Genomic DNA, 22,045 nt, shown 5'->3' with positions numbered 1-22,045 from the left:
AATGCAACACAGGATCTGCAGTATGCGTGGGCAGAGGGGTGAATGCCATGCAGGTATGTGTACGATGAATGTGTGCACGAGGTATGTAATGTAGGCAGAGAGAAAGAGAGATGGAGAATTTTACTGGAAGCCTGATAACTCCTGATAACTGAAATCAGACTGCACAGACGTGTGCGGAGAGAGATGTCAAAAAAAGGAAAGAGATGTACGCCTGTGTGTCTGATTCTCTCTCCAGGAATAGTGTGAGCACAGCCAGGAGCCTAGCACTGTGTGTGTGTGTGAGCGTGTGTCTTCCTGTGTGTGTCTACAGATGCCAGATCAGAGGTGGAACACAGCTTAATTCCCCCCAGCAGCAGCGGCAGCAGGCTGTGCTCGGCCGTACGTAACCTGTTGGTGGGGTAAGCATGGCGCCGTTTGGACATCCTGGAGCCTGGGACGACCCCGCCTGAACCACAGGGAGATTACACGCACAGTGGTAATGATGCACACAGAGATTGGTTCTACTGTATGATCCAGGTCAACGGAAAAACCACAGGCGATGAGATGCACAAAGAGCTAGAAGAAGAAATCTGGAGAGGAAACAGTCGTGTTGCTGCGCGTTTCTTTTTTTCTCTCCTTTCACTCTCCGCTGAGCTATGTCTTGTAATTACTTTGGCTCACCGGGGTTTTTGCCTCTGTGTCTCAGAGCTGAAAACATCCCTTTGTCCCACTGACTTCCAATGGAATAAAGAGCACATTAATGCCAAAGACCGCCCCCGGGCAGGAAATAACAGAGGCTGCTGGGACAAATATGGCCTCCAACATCATTGAGCTTCACTCAACCTTTGCTCTAATTTCTACACCCAGCACTTTTTACTGTAGAAACACAGGTAATCTAGAATTACAGTAACTGAGAGCCATCGTTCCTTAACGTTTACTTGAAGATTTTTCTGCACCTGCACCACTTTAAGCCTGCTCAACAGCTACAGCTTAAACAAGTGACTCAAGCGTTCAGCTACAGGTGCAGCTGAAGACCATGAACTTTCAGTTTCAGGAGGTTTCAGGAAATCAATTATATGCAAAATGTGGATCCTGAAAGCTGACTGGTCTCAGTTTCCATCCCGAAATGACACCTTCATAATTCCAAAGCCACGTTTTTCTGATAAACGTCCCATTGAACCGGGAGTCCATTTCCCTGACAGCCAATTATTCCCAAAACAAAAGCCCATTGCTCCGCAGTCCTGTTTCTCTGAAAATACAAACTCCCTGTAGTTGGAAAACCCAATCACCAGAATATTGTTTGCACTGTATGTTTCATTTGTAGCTTATTTTGTAGCAAATGTGTTGAAACTTTACAACTCTGTGGTGGAGGTGTCGTTAGGATTATGCACAGAAACCCCTTGGTTATGGCTAGGAAAAGAACATGTATTGGCTTCAAATACCCTCGATAAGTGGCACAAAAGCCACTAGATAAGCAGGGTGGCTCAAACATCGCTGGGAAATACCGCAAATGATCAGTGAAAACACCCAGGATCAGTAGCTCAAGCGCCACTGAGAAACACTGTGAAGTGTTGGTGAAAACACCCTGGTTTGGTGGCTAAAACACCACCAGGAAATGCCATGATGGGTCAGAAAAAACACACAAGATTGGTAGCTCAAACGCCACTGAGAAAAGCCACAAATGGTTGGTATAAACACTTGGGATTGAGAGATTGAACGCCACAAAGAAATGCCATGAAGGGTCACTAAAAACACCTGAGATCAGCGAATCAAACATTGCTTGGAAACACCACAAATGATCAGTGAAAACACCCAGGATGGGTTGCTCAAGTGCCACTGAGAAATCCTTTGAATGGTTGGTGAAAACACCCTTCTTTGGTGGCTCAAACACCACCGGAAAATGCCACACATTGGTTAAAACACCTGGGATTGGTAGCTCAAATGCAATGAAGGGCCAGTAAAAACACCCGAGATTGGTGGCGCCAGCACCACTGAGAAATACTGCGAATGATCGATTAAAAACACCTGGGTTCTGTGCGTCAAACAAAAATGCCGCAAAGGGTTGGTAAACACTCGCAATCGGTGGTTCAAACGCCACTGAGAAATGCTGCAAAGGTTGGTGAAAACACCCAGGATCAGTGGCTCAAAGGACACTTGGAAACAGAAAATAACTGCAGGGTGTGTGTACTTTCTGAGAAATGGGACTTCGGAGTAATGGCCGTTTGTTTTGGGGATATCGGGCTGTTGAAGAAACAGGCTTTCGGTCCGATGGGACATTTTTCAGACTAATGAGGCTTCGGAATTTTGGGCCATTGGAACAATGGGATGACACCATACATATAGCCGTAATAAACCTGCAGTCACAGACAACACCCACTCCTCTGCAAAAGTTCCCACATTTCACTGTCGTATCTGGTGCTGAGATCTTTACAGTAAATTTGGATACTGTTCCAGAAGTTTCTCAAGCCAAAAACACTTTGCTTTGAATAAGAATTGCTCCTGATATGATTTTTAAGCACAAAAAAAGTCTAATTACCCCAAAAGTCTTCAAACTGAAAAGTCCTGACTCTATCAATATGCAAGTATTTTTAGTTTCAAAAGTTTAACTGGTGAAACCAACATGATTCCTACTTCACTGGGGGTTTCAAATTTCAACATCACACTTTGCATGTTGGCCCATCACCATGATGTCACAAGACTCTGCTCTTATGTTCACATATTAAACTAAGACTTAACTCTTTCCTCTCTGCACAAAGATCAGGCCGCACAGTTCAGTTAAAACGCAGAGTTTTAAAAATCATTGTTTGTTTTCTTTATGTGTTTTTCCTCGATGTAATACTGTGCGAAATAATTTAATTAAGGTTGTAAAACATACCCAAATCATGTGTTTTAGGCATGGAGGGTGGAATTTTGCATTTGGCTTATTCACATCTGCTCTGCCTAATTTCTGACAAACCAAGGTTTGTAACCAAAAGTCACTGCTACACAGTTTGCTTCTGTAACTTGCAAGAGGAACTACTTTGATTATGCAAAACTGCCTTCGCTGATTTTTTTTGTTTTGTTTTTTGCTGTCTTTCACTGGTGTTCACACACTGCAGGATATCAGATGTCTGCATCCATCTGCTTATAACAACAAGCCTGGTTTGTGGTCATTTCCTGCAGACTTACATTCTCACTTCTTACACAATGCAATACGTTTGCCTTGGAAAGAGGCTGACACATGGTTTGGATTCTAAAGACCACTGTTGTCACCTCCATGAACCAAAATAAAAACAACAAAATCTATGCATCTACAAATTAAAAGCTTCGAAGATTCTTGATCTGAATGCAGCCGTGCTGTGATTACGAGACGTTTAGCCGTGAGTCAGAGCTAACATCTGATTTCCTAGAAATTGACAAAGACTGTCTTTTAGAGAGAAAGCCAACACAACAGGATGCTGTGGAAGAGGAAGAGGCTGCTGATCTCTGTGTACCCAGATCGCCTAACTGACAGCCTCTCCGTGTGCCAGCAAAGCCATTTGTTTCAGCCTTGCAACTTGAGTCGCAGGCAGCGAAAAGAGGGAGCGACATAATGAAAGTGCTGTGTGAGAGGAAGCGAGGAACGAAGAATGGAGGAGTTGTGATACGGTTGTGATAAAACAAATACAAAGGTGTAGAGCTGCTGTTTGTTAATGAGATAAGAGGTATGGCACTGCCTTTTTCCACATGAGCTCTTATTGTCATTAGATGAGTTGATAATAGTGCTGGTGCATAAAGTATGTGCGGACGCATTGTCTTTGAAAAGGTGGGACAAAGACAGGAAAATAAAATATTTGAGCTAAATGATTAAAGTTTGAATACAAGCTACAGCGTACCACATGTCAATGCCATGTCTGATGATGAAAAGCTTCCTTTTGTCCAACTTGGGTAAGACAGAAACACAGCAGGGACAAAAGCTACATGTGTCACAGGGCAGCTAACTTCCTTAACAGACAAGTTCAATATTCTGGGAAGAACAGTTGTTCACTTCCTCTTATATCAGTACAGTAAACACTGAGACTGTGGTGTACAAACAGACAATGGCGTGGCCAAAGCTACGGGAAGTTATGGGTCCAGGCCAAGAAATAGTTCAGCACATAACCTCTGTTCAGCGGCTAATTGCTGTTTTTACTCTCCATTTTTTTGTTCTGATTAACAAAGCAAAATTAGGGCTGAGAGATGAGATATGAGATTAGATATGTTCATTATTTTTTGTCGTGACTGCTTATCCTGTCGGGTGTGTTGAAGCCTATCCCAGCTGACATTGGGCAAGAGGCAGGGTGCACCCTGAACAGGTCACCAGACTATCACAGGGCTGACACATAGAGACAGACATTCACATTCACACCTAGGGTCAATTTAGAGTCACCAGTTAACCAAACCTGCATGTCTCTGGATAGTGGGAGGAAGCCGGAGTACCCGGAGAAAACCTACGCTGGAGTTCGAACCAGGAAACCTTTTGCTGTGAGGCGGCAATGCTAACCACTGCACCACCATGCTGCTAGATATGATAGATATAGTCCTAGATTTTTGATATCATAATACTGGAAGAGTTGTCTTTACTGGTTTTAAAAGGTGGCATTACAGAAAAATGATCCAAACTGTTGGAGCTGTTCTACTATTCGCCTTTACCCACTTAGTCATTACATCCACACTACTGCAAAACTGACAATATGGTCGCAATATCAATATCGAGGTGTTAGGTCAAAAATATTTTGAGAATTGATTTTTCCATACTGTTTAGCCTGAGGTGAACTATGATGTGAAAATCTGTGAGCTTTAGAGGTGCCAGTAGGTGCAATTTGTTGCCTTTGGACAGACCCAACCAAATGGTGTCCACCTTGTTTACAGTGTTTTAGCTAAGCTAAGCGCCTGCTTATTCCAGCCTTATATGTACTATACAGACATCACGGTGGTATCAAACTCTCGGCAGGAAGGCAAATAAGCATGCCTCCCAAGATTAAGGGGCCGATCACAGCTACAGGTGGCCCTAGAAAGGCAGACGCTTCAAAGACGCTTGAAATGCCTGAAACGCCCTTTCAATGAGCGCTCCTTATGAGGAGCACCTGTAGAGTGGGGTTGCGTGTGCAGCTGGGCGATCAAAACATTGAAAATGACCCAAGATGGAGGAGGGCACTTGCTGTTGCTCTGCTGGTGGTGCTACTGGCGCCTGACGCCCAAAAGTTGAGATTAATTCAACTTTCAGCGTCTATAAACGTGCATCTAAAAAAAACCGCGAGTCTAAAAAGACGCCAGAAAGACGCTCATCATCAAAAGTGCTTGAAAACCAGTCAGACGCGCCATACCATAGGGAATCAATTGTTTTACTGGCGTCTCATTTCTAGCGCTCCTTGTAGGTGTGATCGCCCCCTAACTTTTCCTTTACAGGTACAGTGTGTAAGAGTTAGGGGGATTTAGTGCCATCTAGCACTGAGGATTGCAGACTGCAACTAGCTGAAACTTCAGTTAAAATTGCTTCTGTTTTCATTGTTCTAGAAGTTTTTACCATGAGCTGAGTTATCCACAGCGGTCCCTATCTCTCCAAAATAAATGGACCAGGTGATTTAAACAAGTAACAATACTGAATAAAGCAGTTTCATGTTACAAATCAGTGTTTCTCCTATGCTGTTTGGCACGTCGCAGATGGGCCTCTAGCCTAGCACCTGCTAATGTGTGTTCACCTAATTTCTGATCCAGAGTTTCGGGAGGTTTTTACCTTGAGCCAAATTATCTGCAGAGGTCTCCTCCTCTCCAAAACAAACAGACCTGGTGATCTAAACCAGAAAAAAAAGACAGGGTTTCTCCAACGCTGTTTGGCATGTCAGAGACAGACTGCTAGCCCCAGCACCTGCTAATCTGTGCTCACCTTTTTTCTCTGATAACTTAAGATCCAGACGTTCAGCAGTTTGTTTTTTTTACCAGTAACTGAATTATCTGCAGAGGTCTGTTCCTCTCCAAAACAAACGGACCCAATGATTTAAACCGGTAAAAATACTGAATAAAGCAGTTTCACGTAAAAAAATAAATAATTATTTTTTTCAATGCTCTTGTTATGGAGGAACTGCTAACTATGGTGGGCAATGTGAAAATGCGAATGGCTCTATCTAGAGCCAGTGTGTGGTTTATCCATTCTGGGCTACTATAAATCATGGCGGTGCAATATGGCGACTTCCATAGACAAGGGCCCGCTCCCTATGTAGGTATAAATGGCTCATTCTAAGGTAACCATAACACAAAGAAAACATACTTATGATATTATATTCCATTTCTGCCAATATATCCCCCTAAATCCTACACACTAGACCTTTAAATTCCATATCTAAGGAAGAGAAAATGGACTTATACATATGATTTTCTTTCAGTCACTGTTCATGGCTGTTTTCTTCCATAAGCAGTTTGTATTATACTCCGCACCGCTTCTTGTTTTTGTCTCCTTTAACCACTATTTCTCTGCTCAATATGCTTTTGCAACCCAGATATATTTACTTGTCACATCAATAAGGAAAACTGAAAGTGAAACTGAGAGAGAGTGTGTGAGAGAGGGGGGGAGGAATCACAGGAGAGTGTTCTTAATCAAATCTGACAAAAGAAGCTTCAGCTGTGGGGCTCAGGTGGATCTCTGGAGTCCACACACTCTTTCAGACACATGACTGAATAACATCCCCCCATCCTCCCCCCCAGCTCCCCTGTTTTCTCTATTTTAATTCTTCAGTACATCCATCTATCCATCCGTCCATTCTCCATCTTTACATTTCACTCCTCTTATCTCTGACCTGAGCAGCAATGCCTCGGCTCTGATGCACACACACATGCACACAACATACATGTTCAGGCGTGGCTACTGTGTTCAGTCCCCAGCTGTGGCATCTAAAACCTTTAAGATCCCTTGGAAACATTTTCTGTCTCCTTCTCTCCTTCTGCTCTTTCTGCAATCCCACACCTACCCTACACACACACACACACACACACACACACACACACACACCAGCTCACTGCCCTGTCTCTCAGCATCAGCATCACTGTGAAGTGAAAAGGCCAGCATCCCCATGAGATGTGGTCTTTGTTGATGTTGTTGTTTTGAAACGTGGGGATCTGGGATGTTGGTTGGGGCATCGTCGACCATTTGAAAGCCACAGTGAGATAACCACAGAGAACCAGAGCCGTCGCAGTAGTTGCAGGCCGCTGCCTCTGCTTATGCTGCTACAAACACAGTGAAGTATACACTTCCTGCTTTCGCCCAGCTCAGATTATTCTCCTCTCTGCTCTCCTTACTGCCTGGCAGGCACAGATGCAGGTCTGATTTTCTGTCCAGACAAAACCATGTTGCCATTTCATCAAATCGCTGCTTCTGGGTTCAACTGGACCAAATGAAGAGTGGCGTATCTCCTGTACAAAGCAGACATCTCTCTTGGAGCAACCTCAGATACTCCAATAATTACCTCTACCCGACATGCATCTTTAAAAACCTGAGGAAGCACACTGAGCATGCTCATCAGCGATGCCCTGTTTCACACGTTCACAGCTGGGAGCTGCCAGGTACAGCTCCAGCCTGCTACTGTTGCACCACTGAGCCACTCTAATGCCGTTATTGCTGATTAATTGCCTTGCTCAAGGGCAGCATGTCAAGGGAAAGAAGAAGAGGTTCATATTTACACCACACAGCCAGATGTCTCCAGTGTTTCTCCACAGCCACAATCTCACCTGCTCCTCTACAACCGCCAGGCAACTCCCTCATTCATTAGTGCTAAATTTGCACTTAACTGCCTATCAGGGCTCAGCTTACTCAAGCCCTCATATACTCAAACCCATCTGAGACCCTGGATCAATACCTGACCTCTGAGCGGCAACCAGGGAGAGGGGGGCCCGCTCTCATGGGAAATTAGAAATGGATTCAGCAGGCGATGGTGCTTGGTTTTTGGTTTGAACCAGATGGGAGATGAAAATGTTTTTTGTCAGCGAGGCTTGCAGTCGCTGCATACAGAAGACGACCACCCGGGGCAGGGTGATTCACATGCGGCGAGGTGGCATGGAGCAGGGCTTTTCTGTGGGCTGGAAGATGTAGCAGCGGCCATCCGCTCAGGTGTTTGGGGAGGGGAATGGGGACGTGTGATGGTGTGAAAATTAAGAACTAGCCCGTAGAATATGGCTCAATTAGTGGACACTAAATGAACCTTATAATACCATGGACTCAGTGAACAACAGGCAGCCAAACCCTAAATCCTGGCAGTGTTAGTGTAACATCAATCCACTGAGGCAGTAAGAACTTAAAGGATTTGAAGTCTAAATAGTTTTAAATGTTATAAGCTTGGCCTCAAGTCCTGTGCCATGAGGTCACAGACTCATTATGAGACAATGGGCCCGTGGGCACAGAAATGTTAACATCCCAAAAACAATCGCACACATAGAGAAAACTCAAAGTGAAAGTGGTGGGAAAGTGGTTTTGTTTTTGCATCTCTTTGTAGCCGTTTGGTGTCTCTTTCAGTGACATTTCACCCCCTGACCCCTTGAGTCCATGGGCCTGCGCCCAGTAGGCCCGTTCCTTAACCCATCCATGATCCTGGTACCCTATTATTACATTCAATCTCACATACCCAGGACCCCCAAAACATCACAGCACAGTATAATACGAGATGGCATCAGCTACACTCTACCTCCAGTCTCACCAGTAGTAAAAGGCCATCTGGTTCCACCCATGTATTTCCTAATTTCACCAGAAGCCACTTCATCAACCTCACACACACACACACACACACACACACACAAATACACCCCATCCTCTACATTACAGTCTTAAACTGTACGTGCAATGGCCAGGGTCTTCACGTCACAAGCCTTCCTGCTCCCCCCCACCCATCCCTGCCCAACCTCCATATCCCGGAGTAAAAAAAAAACAAAAAACACACACACACACACACGCAAAGCAGAGCATCTCCTCTTACCCATCTGTGCCTGTGTCGGATGTCTTTCAGAGGTTCATGGTGGATGCGAGCCCTGCTGGTCTGAGTCTAGTCTGGTAGTCTTGCAGCAGAAACCGCTATGCCATCGCATTGGTGATGCTGGAGTCTCGGTGGTAGCCGGCGGCCGGGGTCTCTCTCTGTCTCAGTGTGTGTGTGTGCCTCAGCCGGGTTACTCTATGGTCATCTCGTAGTGTTTACCCCCTCCTTTGGTTTTATCCACCGAATCGCCTGCGCCGATGATCGTCCCGTGCACCACCTCCAGTGGATCCTGTCGGCGGTGGTGATGGCACAGCCTCCTCTCTTGCCTCTGGTGTTTATCCTCTGACAGACCGAGCAGAGGTTTTGTCCAGAGAGGATTAAAATAAAGAGAAAACAGAAAACACCGCGCCGCTCCGGTGCGCAAAGGGATGAGCCGAACGGCGCAGACAAGGATGGAGATGGAGAGATGAGGAGGGTTGGCGGTGGGGGGTGATCGCCGCTCTCTGCCGTCCTATTCGCCGTTTTCTGTCGTGTTTACGACCCGCTGTCGCCTCCTCCCACCGTCTTCTCTATCTCCCCCTCACCGTGATGCGTCTCCCTCTCTTCCGTCCTCCGTGCTGCGCTCTGCACCCGCTGTGACGCTTTTTCCGCTCTTAAGAAAATAGGACCCCCCCCCTCTTTCACTTCTTCATCATCTAACCCCCCTTCTCCCTTTCGATCAGACAGGCAAGAAGGAGGTGGAGACGAGTGTGTGTGGGGGCAAGTGAAAGAAAACGAAGGCAGTGGAAGGAGGAGTCCCGCGAGAAGAGAGCTCCTCCCCGTTATGCTGCTTATCAGTGGAGGACGAGGGGGGCGCCCATCATGTAGGGAGATATAAAGGGAGGAAATATGAGCGGGGGGGGAGGGGGGGGTGTTGTGGTGGTGAACTTGCATAGAGGCTTGAGCAGAGACGACTGCTGTTATTATTACTGCTACTTCTGCTGTGGTACTGTGAGGTGTCCTGCACCCTAAATATATCCAACCCCATACAAGTTCTGCAAAAACTAAAACAACATGACTTTAAGTCAGTGACCACAGCAGAGCCCCCGTGAGGCTGTAATGCACATTGCATGTCAGAAAAAAATGCATGGATAAAATATGAAAAGACTATTTAAAGACATACCACAGTGGGTCAAAGAATGTAAAGTTTGGCCTGAGGGTGGCGCCAGAGAAACGCCCATATTGTGACATAGAGGAATAATTAGACATTTTGGCAAACGCAAAGGAGGAGACCCTGAGGCCCCGAAAGGTGACATGATTTGATCTTTTGCGCACAAGATAATTATCTTGTAGGAACAAACTGTCTTGTGCCCACGAGATAATAAATTGTACATTCAAGGAAAAAACTTGTTCCCACAAGATAATTAACTTGTTCCTTCAAGATAGTCATGTTGAAGACACAAGATAGAAGTTGTTCCCACACGATAATTAACTTGTTGGCACAAGATAAACAAGTTGTTCCCACAAGATCATTTACATGCGTGGACGAGATATTAGTTTGTTCTCACAAGATAATTAACTTGTGTAGACAAGACAATAACTTGTTCCCACAAGATAATTATCTTGTACACACAAAATAAATAAGTTGCTCCAACAAAATATTAACTTGTTCCTATAAGATGATTATATTGTATGTGCAATATAAATAAGTTATTCCCACAAGATAAATAGGTTGTTCCCACAAGATGATCATCTTGTTCCCACAAGATACTTATCTTGTACACACAAAATAATAAGTTGTTCCCTCGACATAATAATTTGTTCCAACAAGATAATAACTTGTTCCTATAAGATGATTATCTTGCACGTGCAACATAAATAAGTTGTTCCCACAAGATAATTATCTTGTACACATAAGATAAGTTGTTCCCACAAGATCTTGTGCACACAAGATAAATAAGTTGTTCCCACAAGATCTTGTGCGCACAAGATAAATAAGTTATTCCCACAAGATCTTGTGCGCACAAGATAAATAAGTTGTTCCCACAAGATGATTATTTTGTGCACACAAGATGAATAACTTGTTCCCACAAGATTATTAACTTGTGTGGACAAGATAATAAGTTGTTCCCACAAGATGATTCTCTTGTTAGCACAAGATTAGTTGTTCCGACAATAATAATGGCTTGTTCCCGTAAGATCTTATGTTGCACACAAGAAAAAGTATTTGTTCCCACAAGATAATTATCTTGCAAACACAAAATAATAAGTTGTTCCAACAAGATAATAATTTGTTCCTATAAGATGATTATCTTGTATGTGCAATATAAATAAGTTGTTCCCACAAGAATTTTTTCCCCCATCAAAGGGGTTTTCTGGGGGAGTTTTTCCCTTATCCGCTGCGAGGGTCCTAAGGACAGAGGGATGTCGTATGCTGTAAAGCCCTGTGATATTGGGCTTTATAAATAAAACTGATTGATTGATTGATAATTATCTTGTACACATAAGATAAATAAGTTGTTCCCAGAAGATGATTATTTTGTGCGCACAAGGTAAATAACTTGTTCCCACAAGATTAAATTGTGTGGACAAGATCATCATTTGTTCCCACAAGATGATTCTCACAAGATTAGTTGTTGCCACAGTAATAATTACTTGTTCCCATAAGATGTTATCTTGTACATACAAAAAAAATATTTGTTCCTACAAGACATAACTTGTTCCCACAAGATAATCATCTTGTACACACAAGATAATAAGTTGTTCCCACAAGATAATGACCTAATAACTATCTACAAATTATCTTGTGTGCACAAGATCATTTGTTCCCACAAGATATAAGTTGTGCGCACAAGATATTAACTTTTGTACACAAGAAAGGGCTTTCTGAGAGAAAGCCTACCAGGAAAAACTCCACTGTGCATTTACTTCCTGTCTGTCTGTCTTAAAATGGAGCCAGAATCCAGTTAGCTTAGTTGAATTGGTTTATGTGATTAAAACATTTTACCTCACTTGTTTATTTTATACAAAAAAAAACAAGGCTGAACCACAAATTGCTGTTAAGTGGTAATTAGTTAACTAGTGGCTGCCACCTGTTTCCCCTGTTTCCTGTCACTATGCTAAGGTGTGGTACCTGGCTGATCATTACCTCAACACACCTTTAAACATACTGACTGAGTGCATTTATAACCGTAACGGACATTAATTTTCTCATTTAACTCTCTGCAATATGGGATGAGTGGCAGAGATTCCCACATTTACAACTTGTGATTCATGTCATACGGCAACTCGTGGTTGTGTGACTGCAGATCAGGTCATGACAGGCTAAAAATATTGTGCATGGTCAGTATGACACTGTTTCCTGGATAAACCTGAACATGCTAAATGTAGCACAATAGAAACCTGGATACTGGGGCAACCATATCCAATTTACTAACCACTGAATGCAATGTGTGCATGTCCTGCCTAAACTTAAAGGTTGAGTGTGTAGCATTCAGTAGCATCTAGCAGTTTGCCAGTTCTTGGCTACATGGCTGACTCAGTGGAAGAGGACCCGTGCAATCGCAGATATAAACTGCTCATTCTAAGGTAACAAAAACACAATGATTCTTAGTTTCAGGTGAATAGAAACATATTTCTGAATTCTACACACTGGACCTTTAAGTTAGCCAGTAAAACAAACAATGTGGTCGATGTCATGATGAAATGAAAATAAAAGTCTGACAGTGGCAATGTGGTGAATACATTGTTTCACTGCGCTCACCTTCCATTACAGATGATTAAAGAGAGAAGCTAAATGCAGCACAGTGTTAAGTACAGAGTCCAGACCAAAACCAAACTGAGTTTATCCTCAATTGTTGGTTGAACTCAGTCCATCCAGAAATGACAGACTTGCTGGATGTGAAGAATAAAGACCTGCCTGCACCACTACGGAGAAAAAGTAAACTTGCATTATGTCATCATGCATGAAGGGATATGCACAACCAGGTTTCTCTATGTACAATGTAAATGTTACATCCTGAATATACTGAAGTACAACTGTGCATGATGTTAACATAGTAAAGTAGAAAAGCGCAATACAAATGCAGCCCTCTTACATTTACTCATCATAGGACTTGATTTACCTTTTTTCAGTTTACGTTTTGTCACCATCATGATACACAAATCAACAGCATGTACAGACTGGCTTAGTTCTGTTGAACGAGGAGGACTGCTATACAAGCAGGGGCCCAGCTGAACATTACTGATAACACAACTCCTGAGCACAAACACACACCAGACACAGAAAGCACAAACATGCACTTGTCCCCATCACGCCATCGTCTTACTACCAGGGTTCAAGAAAACAGATAGATGCCAGATGTGCGCGTCAATTTTCTTACCAAATTAAATGATAACCCATGCAATAATAAGAGGTGTAACCAAAACCAAAAACTCAAAAGGTCAGGCGACTGCAATCCTTAGAGCTGTACTGACTCTACCTCATTGGTTTAATCAATTAACCAATACAACACTCAGTGAAAACATATTTGTGTGGGCTGAAAATTAAGACGTTATTTTACATTTTAATCCGACATGACTGTGTCAACTCAACTGTTCTGTCGGTGGTGGAAGTACTCAAATATTAAGTACGCTTATCACAGTAAAAGTCCTGCATGAAGAAAAGCACTGGCGCAAAATACATATACTCATGATGAGACTATTTCCTTTCAGTCGTAGTCACTGATGCATCACCCTGTAATCAGTACTTTATTGTTCAATTTGTCAAACAACTCATTACCCTGGTATGCACTCCGGGACATTACAAGTCAAGTTGTGACAGTTACTAAACATCAAGCACAGGCAACCATACATTCTGCAAGAATAAACTGTGTTTCTAACTGCATTTACTGTCATTGGATTTTAGAAATGTTCCATTACCCCCCATTGGTTAGTTTATACTCTTGAGTTTCTTTTAAAATCAAGCATGAGATCACAAACCACCAACACACCTTTTACCCTCAGGTGATCTGAATGAAGTAACACATGTAATACACTCTGGAATGAGCTGTATGTGTGTCGACAAGCATGGATGGACACCCACACCAGCCACACCCTGTGAATCTGTGCGTGAGTGCTTTATGTTGCATGTGGTTTTCTTTCCAGTAACCTTTTAACTTATGGTAAGGCTGATGGAAACAGGGCAACTGATTTCCATATGATTTGAATGCATGTGGTGCTACATGTGCATGTTTAAATGAGGGCAAAGTATTGCACCTTTATGCTTTGACAAACAAACGTGTCCAAAAACTGTTAAGTACTGTTGACTGTCTGGTGAAATTCATAATCTTGCCAATTGATTGATGAGATAATCCTGATTTAAAGCAGCTACAAGGTGTTTATTTTGAGAGGCCCTTGTGGACAAAAGCGTTATTGTTTCCATGAACACCATTTCCTTGTGTCATAAAGATCTCGATCTGACCTGCGGGTGCATTTGTCACAAAAAATACCTGCATTTGATCCTTTATGTACCCAGATCTAGAGAAAATTAGTGTTTGTTAGGTTTTGCTGGCAGCACAAGTGTTATTTGATTTAATGTTGCATGTGATTGGACGATGATCGCAGCAGCTACAACCCATACAGTCTGTGGTGTGGTGAAGCTGAGTGCGGTATTTGACGGAAGTGCTAGTTCAGCGTGCAGAGATGCCACCCAAACACACATTCTCAATCCGACCTCGCCACATTTCAACACTTGGTCATGGAATTTCCACGTCGACATTTAACGTGCAAGGTACCCTGGGTGCGTTTGTTGTTGCAGTCTGGGACGCCATGTCAACTTCAACCTGTTTGGCTTTACATTCATAAGGAAAAGCGAACACTGGCCCTCCAGGTGAAAGTCTGAGGTTGTTGGACATATCCACCACCTGTCCCACTCGCCCTACTCTGACTTTTACCCCATTAACTTACAGCGTTGTCCCGCCACATTTTCACCCCCAATGCCACTGGGCGCCATTACACATTAATGGCTACCAACCTTGTATCATGCAAACGTGAAAGGACACCTTTTTCATCAGTGTCTGATGCCGGAAGTCACTGTCCAAGCGCAAGGATTCGACAACTTCAGAATGAGACTGGGCTGAAAACATGGCTTTACTATACCCCTGTGACTTCTGGTGGCATTTTACACAACCTAGTGCTTCTGTTCACATGGCGGGTTTCAAATGAAGTAGAATAAAAGGGATCAAATGACAAACTCTATTGGTATCAGTATCATGTTAAAGGTACTGGTATCTTGATCTATGATACCCACCCCTACATATGACAAAGCGACCAAGGTTGACTCATGTTTTCAGTCTCTTCTAGCTTTTTTTTGCTGTTGTTGTTCTTCAGTCAATTCTTTTCTTTTTCTCTTCACTGATCATGCCCCAATATCAGACAGAAGAATAAAATTCTCTAAAGAAAAATCTCCTCCTGCTTCCTTTTAACTGCCTAACGTATGACTAATTGTCAAACTGTGCCTGGGAAAATGTAAACATAGGGTGTTCCCGGGAATTGTACCTGGGGACAGACATTAAGAACACTACATGGCGATAGCTAATCTTCTTACTGATGGTCTCGTTTGCTTATGTAATTCATATATAGACACTGGTATTAAATTAAGACTGTTTCATAACCATTTAAGAGCTCCTTGTGACTACTTTAAATCATAATTTTGAATTGTATTTTAGTTGAGTTCTTGTACAGAACTTTGGCTTTTTTTATGACATGTATGACATGTTAGTGTTGGTACTGAAACTCTGGCACCATATCGGCACAATTTGACACAAACTGAATTACAGCAGTAACATAGGGCTGGGCAATATACAGTCAAGTTTAACTTGGACTGAAGTGGATTAAAAGTCTTAAATGTGCTCAAGAAACAAGCAATTATGTCAACTTTCCTTGAGTACATCACATGAGTGACTCCCATTGTGATCACAATAACTTTATGAACATGTGGCCTTTTCAAGCACCAAGAAACACAACACGTGTACTCAGCCATTGCACGAATGTGTTCAGTTTTCGCTAACAGCCTCGTCTCTGAGCTGGATCATTTTAGGAGGCCTCGGAGACGCAGATGCACACAGGTCTGGGAAGTCTTCCAGCTTTTGACAGTTTGTGGAGACAAACTTGTGTTTGCTAATGTTTTCCAGTGTAATGTTTGTTTTAATTTGTGCAGCATCGATGCTATAGCTGTAATAGCTACCGCTCATTTGTTTCACAATGTGGCTCTGTTACGCTGAATAAGCCCTCTACAAATAAACCTGACCTTTTTCATATTCAGCAATGCTTATCATCTTTCAATGGAATAATAGGTGATGAGCCATGAGGGGATTGGCCTGTTGACTTTGTGCGGCGCACCATTCTGTTGTCCTGTTGTAAAATTCATTGCTGACAATATAAGCTCTAAAGCAAGTTATTACATGATTGTGATTTTGCAGTGCATATTGCTGTCATTTGTTGTGACTAGCTGTTTCAGGCTCACTATCAGGTTACAGTTGGGTCATTTTTCTCAGACTCGGGCCTGGGGGGGAGCTGTTCACTCATGTGAACAAGAACTCAGATGCTCATTATTTGGCAGCAGTGATACAGTTCACACTTACAATGGCCTATGACCTACTTACTTTTTAACGAGTGTCTGTGTTCATGCAGCAAGTCGGTGAAGTTGGCAACGCCTCAGTTTGTTAGTTCTACTGTAAATACAGCTGGATGTGAAGGCCGCCGGTAGTGCTGCATCCCTCCTATCAGCCTGAGATCTTCAACCTTACAGCCTCCATTTGTTCTCTCTCTCTGAGCAGTCAGCAGTTGTTGGAAGGAAGCTCACAGACCCTTCTGCCTTTTTATCAAATATTGATATCAGCCTGTCAGCACATCCAATGTGACAAAGGTTTTCATCCCTGACAACAGGGGACTGTTTTATAGAGCGCAGTTATGAAGTGTGAGAGAGTAATACCTGGAGACCCATCAAATCTGGAACATGCTTTGAAGTGAAAAGCCTTCTGACTGGAGGTTTTACTCTGGATTTTTTTCTGGGAATGTGAAGGGTTTTAGCACCAGTGAGGTGTTTGAGATTGTACAATTTAAAAACATCCACAGAGTTGGTATTTTACACACAGATTCCAGTGTTTTCTACATGCTACTTAAATTTGGCCACTTTTAGACCACAAGGACTAAATAAATAGGGGCGTCGTAGTGGGGGGAAAAGTGGGACTGATTACCCAGTAATTAGTGCCATAACTTGTTAAAAATTGGCTGAATAACCTGGTTAAAAGACAACTTTTTATTGAGAAAAACTAGTGGAAGCTCTCTGAGGCTCCTCTCACCAAAATGGTTTCGTCCACTGGTGCACTACGATTCATTTCTAAACGCAGCTCCAACTGAGTGAGTGACTTCTTATGCTGCTGGAGCATCAATGTGCACTGTCATGTCTTTTCATCAAGAAAGGAAAATCAGGGTTCCAAAAAGAAAAGAAAGAAATACGATATTTGGATCAAGAGAAGACGGGCCCTGGAGCGTTGGTGGCTTGGTGGTGGAGCGGGCGCCCCATGTGCAGGGCTGTTGCCGCGGCGGCCCGGGTTCAACTCCGGCCTGTGGCCCTTTGCTGCATGTCACTCGCTCTCTCTCGCCCCCTTTCGCGCTTGTCTGTCCTGTCAAATAAAGGCTAAAAATGCCCAAAAAAATATCTTTAAAAAAAAAAAAAAAAAAGAGAGAGAGAAGACGGGCCCACAGAGACTGCTTATGCATCGGTGCCTTTATGATGCCTTACTCTGAGGAAAACAAACATTTGATTTGACCCTTTCTTTCACCTAACTGAACATTGGAGCTGTCTTGAATACCACTTTAGGACCTTTGAAGCTTCAGTGATAATAATCCCCAAATATTCGCAGCTTCGACAGGACACAACAGGACCTTTTGGGGCTGACTTACTTGGACTTTACGCCGCTGCATGTGTGTGTGAGAGACAGATAAAGAGAAGGAAGTGAATGTGGAAGGTGGACTTTTGCAAGCCATGTTTCTGTAAGTTATTTTACCTTTGAACGCTGCAGATAATGCTATTCGACTTCCAGGTCAAAGCCCGGGGCGGAAACTGGAGCATGGGCAAAGCCTAGGAATTCTACCCCCAGGTGCATTATCTGGATGTCTTAGTCCGACTTTGAGAAAGTCGGTTTAGTGCGATTTCAGTCAGCATGTTAAGATGTATTTAAAAGTCCGGTTCCAGGCCGACTAACACAAAATCGATTTTCCCTGCTGTCATGTAAACGTACTGACAGAGACAGACAACCATTCACACTCACATTCACACCTATGGGCAATTTAGAGTTACCAGTTAACTTAAACTGGGTGTCTTTAGACTGTGGGAGGAAGCTGGAAAACCTGGAGAAAACACGCCTACACCCGAAGAACCATGCAAACTCCTCCAAACTTTGGAGGTTGAATATCAATCATGCTCTATCAATAGTGACCACAACAGTTTTCAGTTATAAGGCTCTAAAAATGTCACTGAATGACATATCAATCCATTTCCAACAAACACTGAAACAATAAAAGGGTCTCAGTGAAATACTGTATGTGCAGTGTAACTTGTTTTGTGTTAATTTTCACATGACCAGAGCTATTTACTTCCTGGTTGCACCACAAGAAGAGGACGGCTGCATCAAAACTCCCAAACAAAATCCAACTGGTCCAGCCACATTGTCAAGACTTCTCCGTAGTCATTAGTTAAAAGTCCACACAGTTGAATACATTCAGCGTCATACTTGTGTTTGGCCATGGTGTCGAGCTAGTTTGCTGTCTCGGCCAAATAGCTGTTTGTGAGTCACTCACTCTTTATGAGGTAGACAGCACTTCAAAATAAAAGCTCCATGCCAAAATTCACTGTACTTCAAAACAAAGTGTGTTTTTAACAAACTTAATACATTTGCGAGTCACTTGCGGTCCATTCAGATTTGACCTGTGACCCACTTTTGGACTGCAACCCACCAGTTGGGAACCACTGATGTATGTTAACATCAAGATAGGACAGAGATTTTTTGGTACAAATCATCTTTACGATGTGTAGTATTGATGCGTGCATTTGCATTACCCAAGTTTGTTTAGTGGGGTCACAGAATTAGTGAACAAGTTGACAGCAACAATAGCGACCGGCCGGATAACACAGCACACATAGTTCCTGGTCATACCCAACTTTCTACTCTTTTTTTTTTTCTTTTAGGGTCATTGTGAGTGCAGTTCTGGATATGTTGGATCTAGATGACGGCTCAGACAAAGCATGCAACATTACAGTTGTCCCTCAAACTAAAAAAGATGCTGTCTTCAGTGATTGTGATAGCGATGGGTCAGATATAGACAATCAGGGGGAGACAGGCCATTTGCCAGCCAGGCTGTTGAATTCATATGCTGCAATTATGCAAACAGAGCATGACAGGAACATTATCAGTAATGATGACTCCCCCCTCACCACCTCTTCTTGCCCATCTTCCACCCCCACTCCCACACACCTATCCACTGTTGGTAATAAAGAGCCAAGGGCCTCTACCCACCAGAGGGTCCACCCAGAAGAGCCAAGGGCTTCTACAAACCAGACGGGTCAGCCAGACCGGCTAAGGACCTCTAACCATTTTTAAAGTCTGCTGGGAGTCAACAATAAAGATCGAGTGTTTAAACAATCACAGTGGCCTGTTGCTGCTGTGATTCTAAAACACATTGTTTACCGCCCAAATGCTGCAGACATATCCAACAAACCTGCCCCGACCCAGTGCTAACATTACATTAAAGTAACAATTACAACAGTGTTGAAATACACTAATGGCTGCTTTTGGGCCTTTGCTCTGAGTATTCAGATTGGTGTTGTATAAGGGTTTCTGATGTGTGAAGTAGTCACTCTTGGATGTGAAAGAGCATTCTAGTGGCAATGTTGACTGCTAGTGACAGAGTTTTAAATGTGTTAATAACTGGACTGGGATATAGAAGAATTTCGATCACTTTTATTTCAAACTAATGACAGATGATTTGGATATTTTCCTCTGGGAAAAAATTGGGATTAAATAGGTTAGTGTCCCTTTGTGTAATTTTTTTCAGCTGTACTGACAGGAGCAACTGAACATTTGAAACCTTAATGTTACTAAAAAAGGTCAAATTTAAAACGATTATTGAAGACTGGCACAGAACTGCTAACTCCTGTCTCTAAGTATGAAACCCTTACTGCTCAGAAAGCCCCACAAAATGGAAAGTCCTGCCAATTTTAAACATGAATCTCATTTTCCTAGATGCACATACACACACGGAGCTCCAAACACAGAATGTTAAAATGTTAAATATTCAGCCAAAGCGCCGTCTCAGATGACACTGGAGATATGAGGGTTATGGAGGACTTTGATCTGAGTCCAGACAAACTGAACCGTTACTGTTGGCTACAGATTTCACCTCCACGACCAATGAGCTTCCCTCAGATAAAATTCCAGAGTGACAAAACAGGAATTGGGAGTTGGAGACGAACCATCTGACTGAACTCAAGGCAAGGTTAGAGAGACATGGAGGTATGTGTCGAGAAAGGGCACATTATCTACGGTTTATGTTCTCTGAGACAAAAGGCAAAGAGAGCCAATATGTGGCCATATGCTGTGTGTGTAGTATAAACAAAACAATGTGGGCTGGTAAAAAGGGTTGACCCAACAAAAATGAATCTTAGTCAAAGGCTTTAGGACCTAAAAGGCATAGTTTACCACTTTGGGAAATACACTTATCTGCTTTCTTCCAAAGGGTTAAATTAATAATGCCACCCTCATGTCTTATACAGCCAGAGCCAGAGCCGGTTAGCTTAGGTTAGTATTAAACTACGGGGGCACCATCTTGTGAGGATCATGCAGCGATACCTGTGTCTGCCATCAATCAACAGTAATCAACACTATTTCTAACATAGGCTACGTTCACATTCCAGGGCTTAATGCTCTCTTCTAATTATTACAACCGAGCTGATCATTCTGCCCCAACTGTTCACATTATGATTGAAATAACATATCTGACATCCGTGTGAAAGGATCTCTGCCCTGAAACGCCTCACATGCAGTGAGTGACGTCTTAGACATGGGCATTGGAACCACACAAAATGTCACAAACAAATGAATTGTGTAGCTTTGCAAGTGTTCATCTCTCGAATGACTTGCTGCGGAGGTTGGATGACAAGTTGCCATATGTTTAGGATGAAAAGAAACACAAAAGCCATAGCTATAGTTATTGCTAGTTCTGTGGAGGTAGAGGGTGTGACTGGGAGAGGAGTCAGGAGTGTTGGGGCCACAATGTGGAGGGTTTTACGAAGGAACAGTTCCTCCAAAATTTCGAGGATGTCCAGGACTACATCTTTAGATGCTTCACAACAAGGCTGTCACACCAGGACTCAAATGTAGCTGAGCTGTCCTCGTCAGAAAGCGTATGGCAGGTGGGCTCTATTGGCTGGTGACTGGAGCAGCCTCTTTAACAGTGTAAGGTGAGTAATCTGTGCCTGCATAGTGAAGTCTGACATGCTAAAACCATCAATATATGGGACGGTGGCGGCACGGTGTTCCAGTGGTTAGCATTGTCGCCTCACAGCAAGAGGGTTCCTGCTTTGAACCTAGGGTGAGGGGTTCAAACCCTGGGGTGGGGGAGCCCTTCTGTGCAGAGTTTGAATGTTCTCCCCGTGTCAGTGTGGGTTTTCTCCAGGTACTCCAGCTTCCTCCCACAGTCCACAGACATGCAGGTTAAGTGGTGACTCTAAATTGTCCGTAGGTGTGAATGTGATCATGAATGGTTGTCTGCCTCTATGTGTCAGCCCTGTGATAGTCTGGTGACCTGTCCAGAGTGTACCCCGCCTCTCGCCCAATGTCAGCTGGGATAGGCTCCAGCACACCTCCGACCGCTAACAGGACAAGCAGTTACGGAAAATGAATGAATGAACTAGTCCATACCCATTGGTAGCTTTGTCACCTTCTACCTATGCCAATCCTCAATGCCTATGTGCAGTTTCACATAGATTGACCACGTCAGTGAGTAGAAAAACGTGGGACAGACAGAATGACTGACTGACAGAATGACACACTGACAGTTTCCGTGATTATGTACAGCATACCATACCATGA

At 43.3% G+C, this 22,045-nt stretch overlaps 1 protein-coding gene across 4 annotated transcripts in view; it reads right to left on the bottom strand.

The window, feature by feature from the left end:
* mgat3b (beta-1,4-mannosyl-glycoprotein 4-beta-N-acetylglucosaminyltransferase b) overlaps positions 1–22,045 on the bottom strand; it is a 114,767-nt gene that overhangs the window by 90,991 nt on the left and 1,731 nt on the right. For 2 of the 4 annotated variants that reach the window (XM_050045619.1, XM_050045620.1), the window contains exon 1: positions 8,937–9,666. The exons of the other annotated variants lie outside the window; for them this stretch is intronic. The gene's annotated coding sequence lies outside the window, so the exon portion shown is untranslated. Of the gene's footprint in view, positions 1–8,936; positions 9,667–22,045 lie in introns of those variants that run through there. 4 annotated transcript variants of the gene reach the window in all.

The sequence above is a fragment of the Epinephelus moara genome, chromosome 5, assembly GCF_006386435.1.
Source record: "Epinephelus moara isolate mb chromosome 5, YSFRI_EMoa_1.0, whole genome shotgun sequence".
Taxonomy (NCBI): Eukaryota; Metazoa; Chordata; class Actinopteri; order Perciformes; family Serranidae; genus Epinephelus; species Epinephelus moara.
This window is presented reverse-complemented; position numbering and strand designations above follow the sequence as displayed.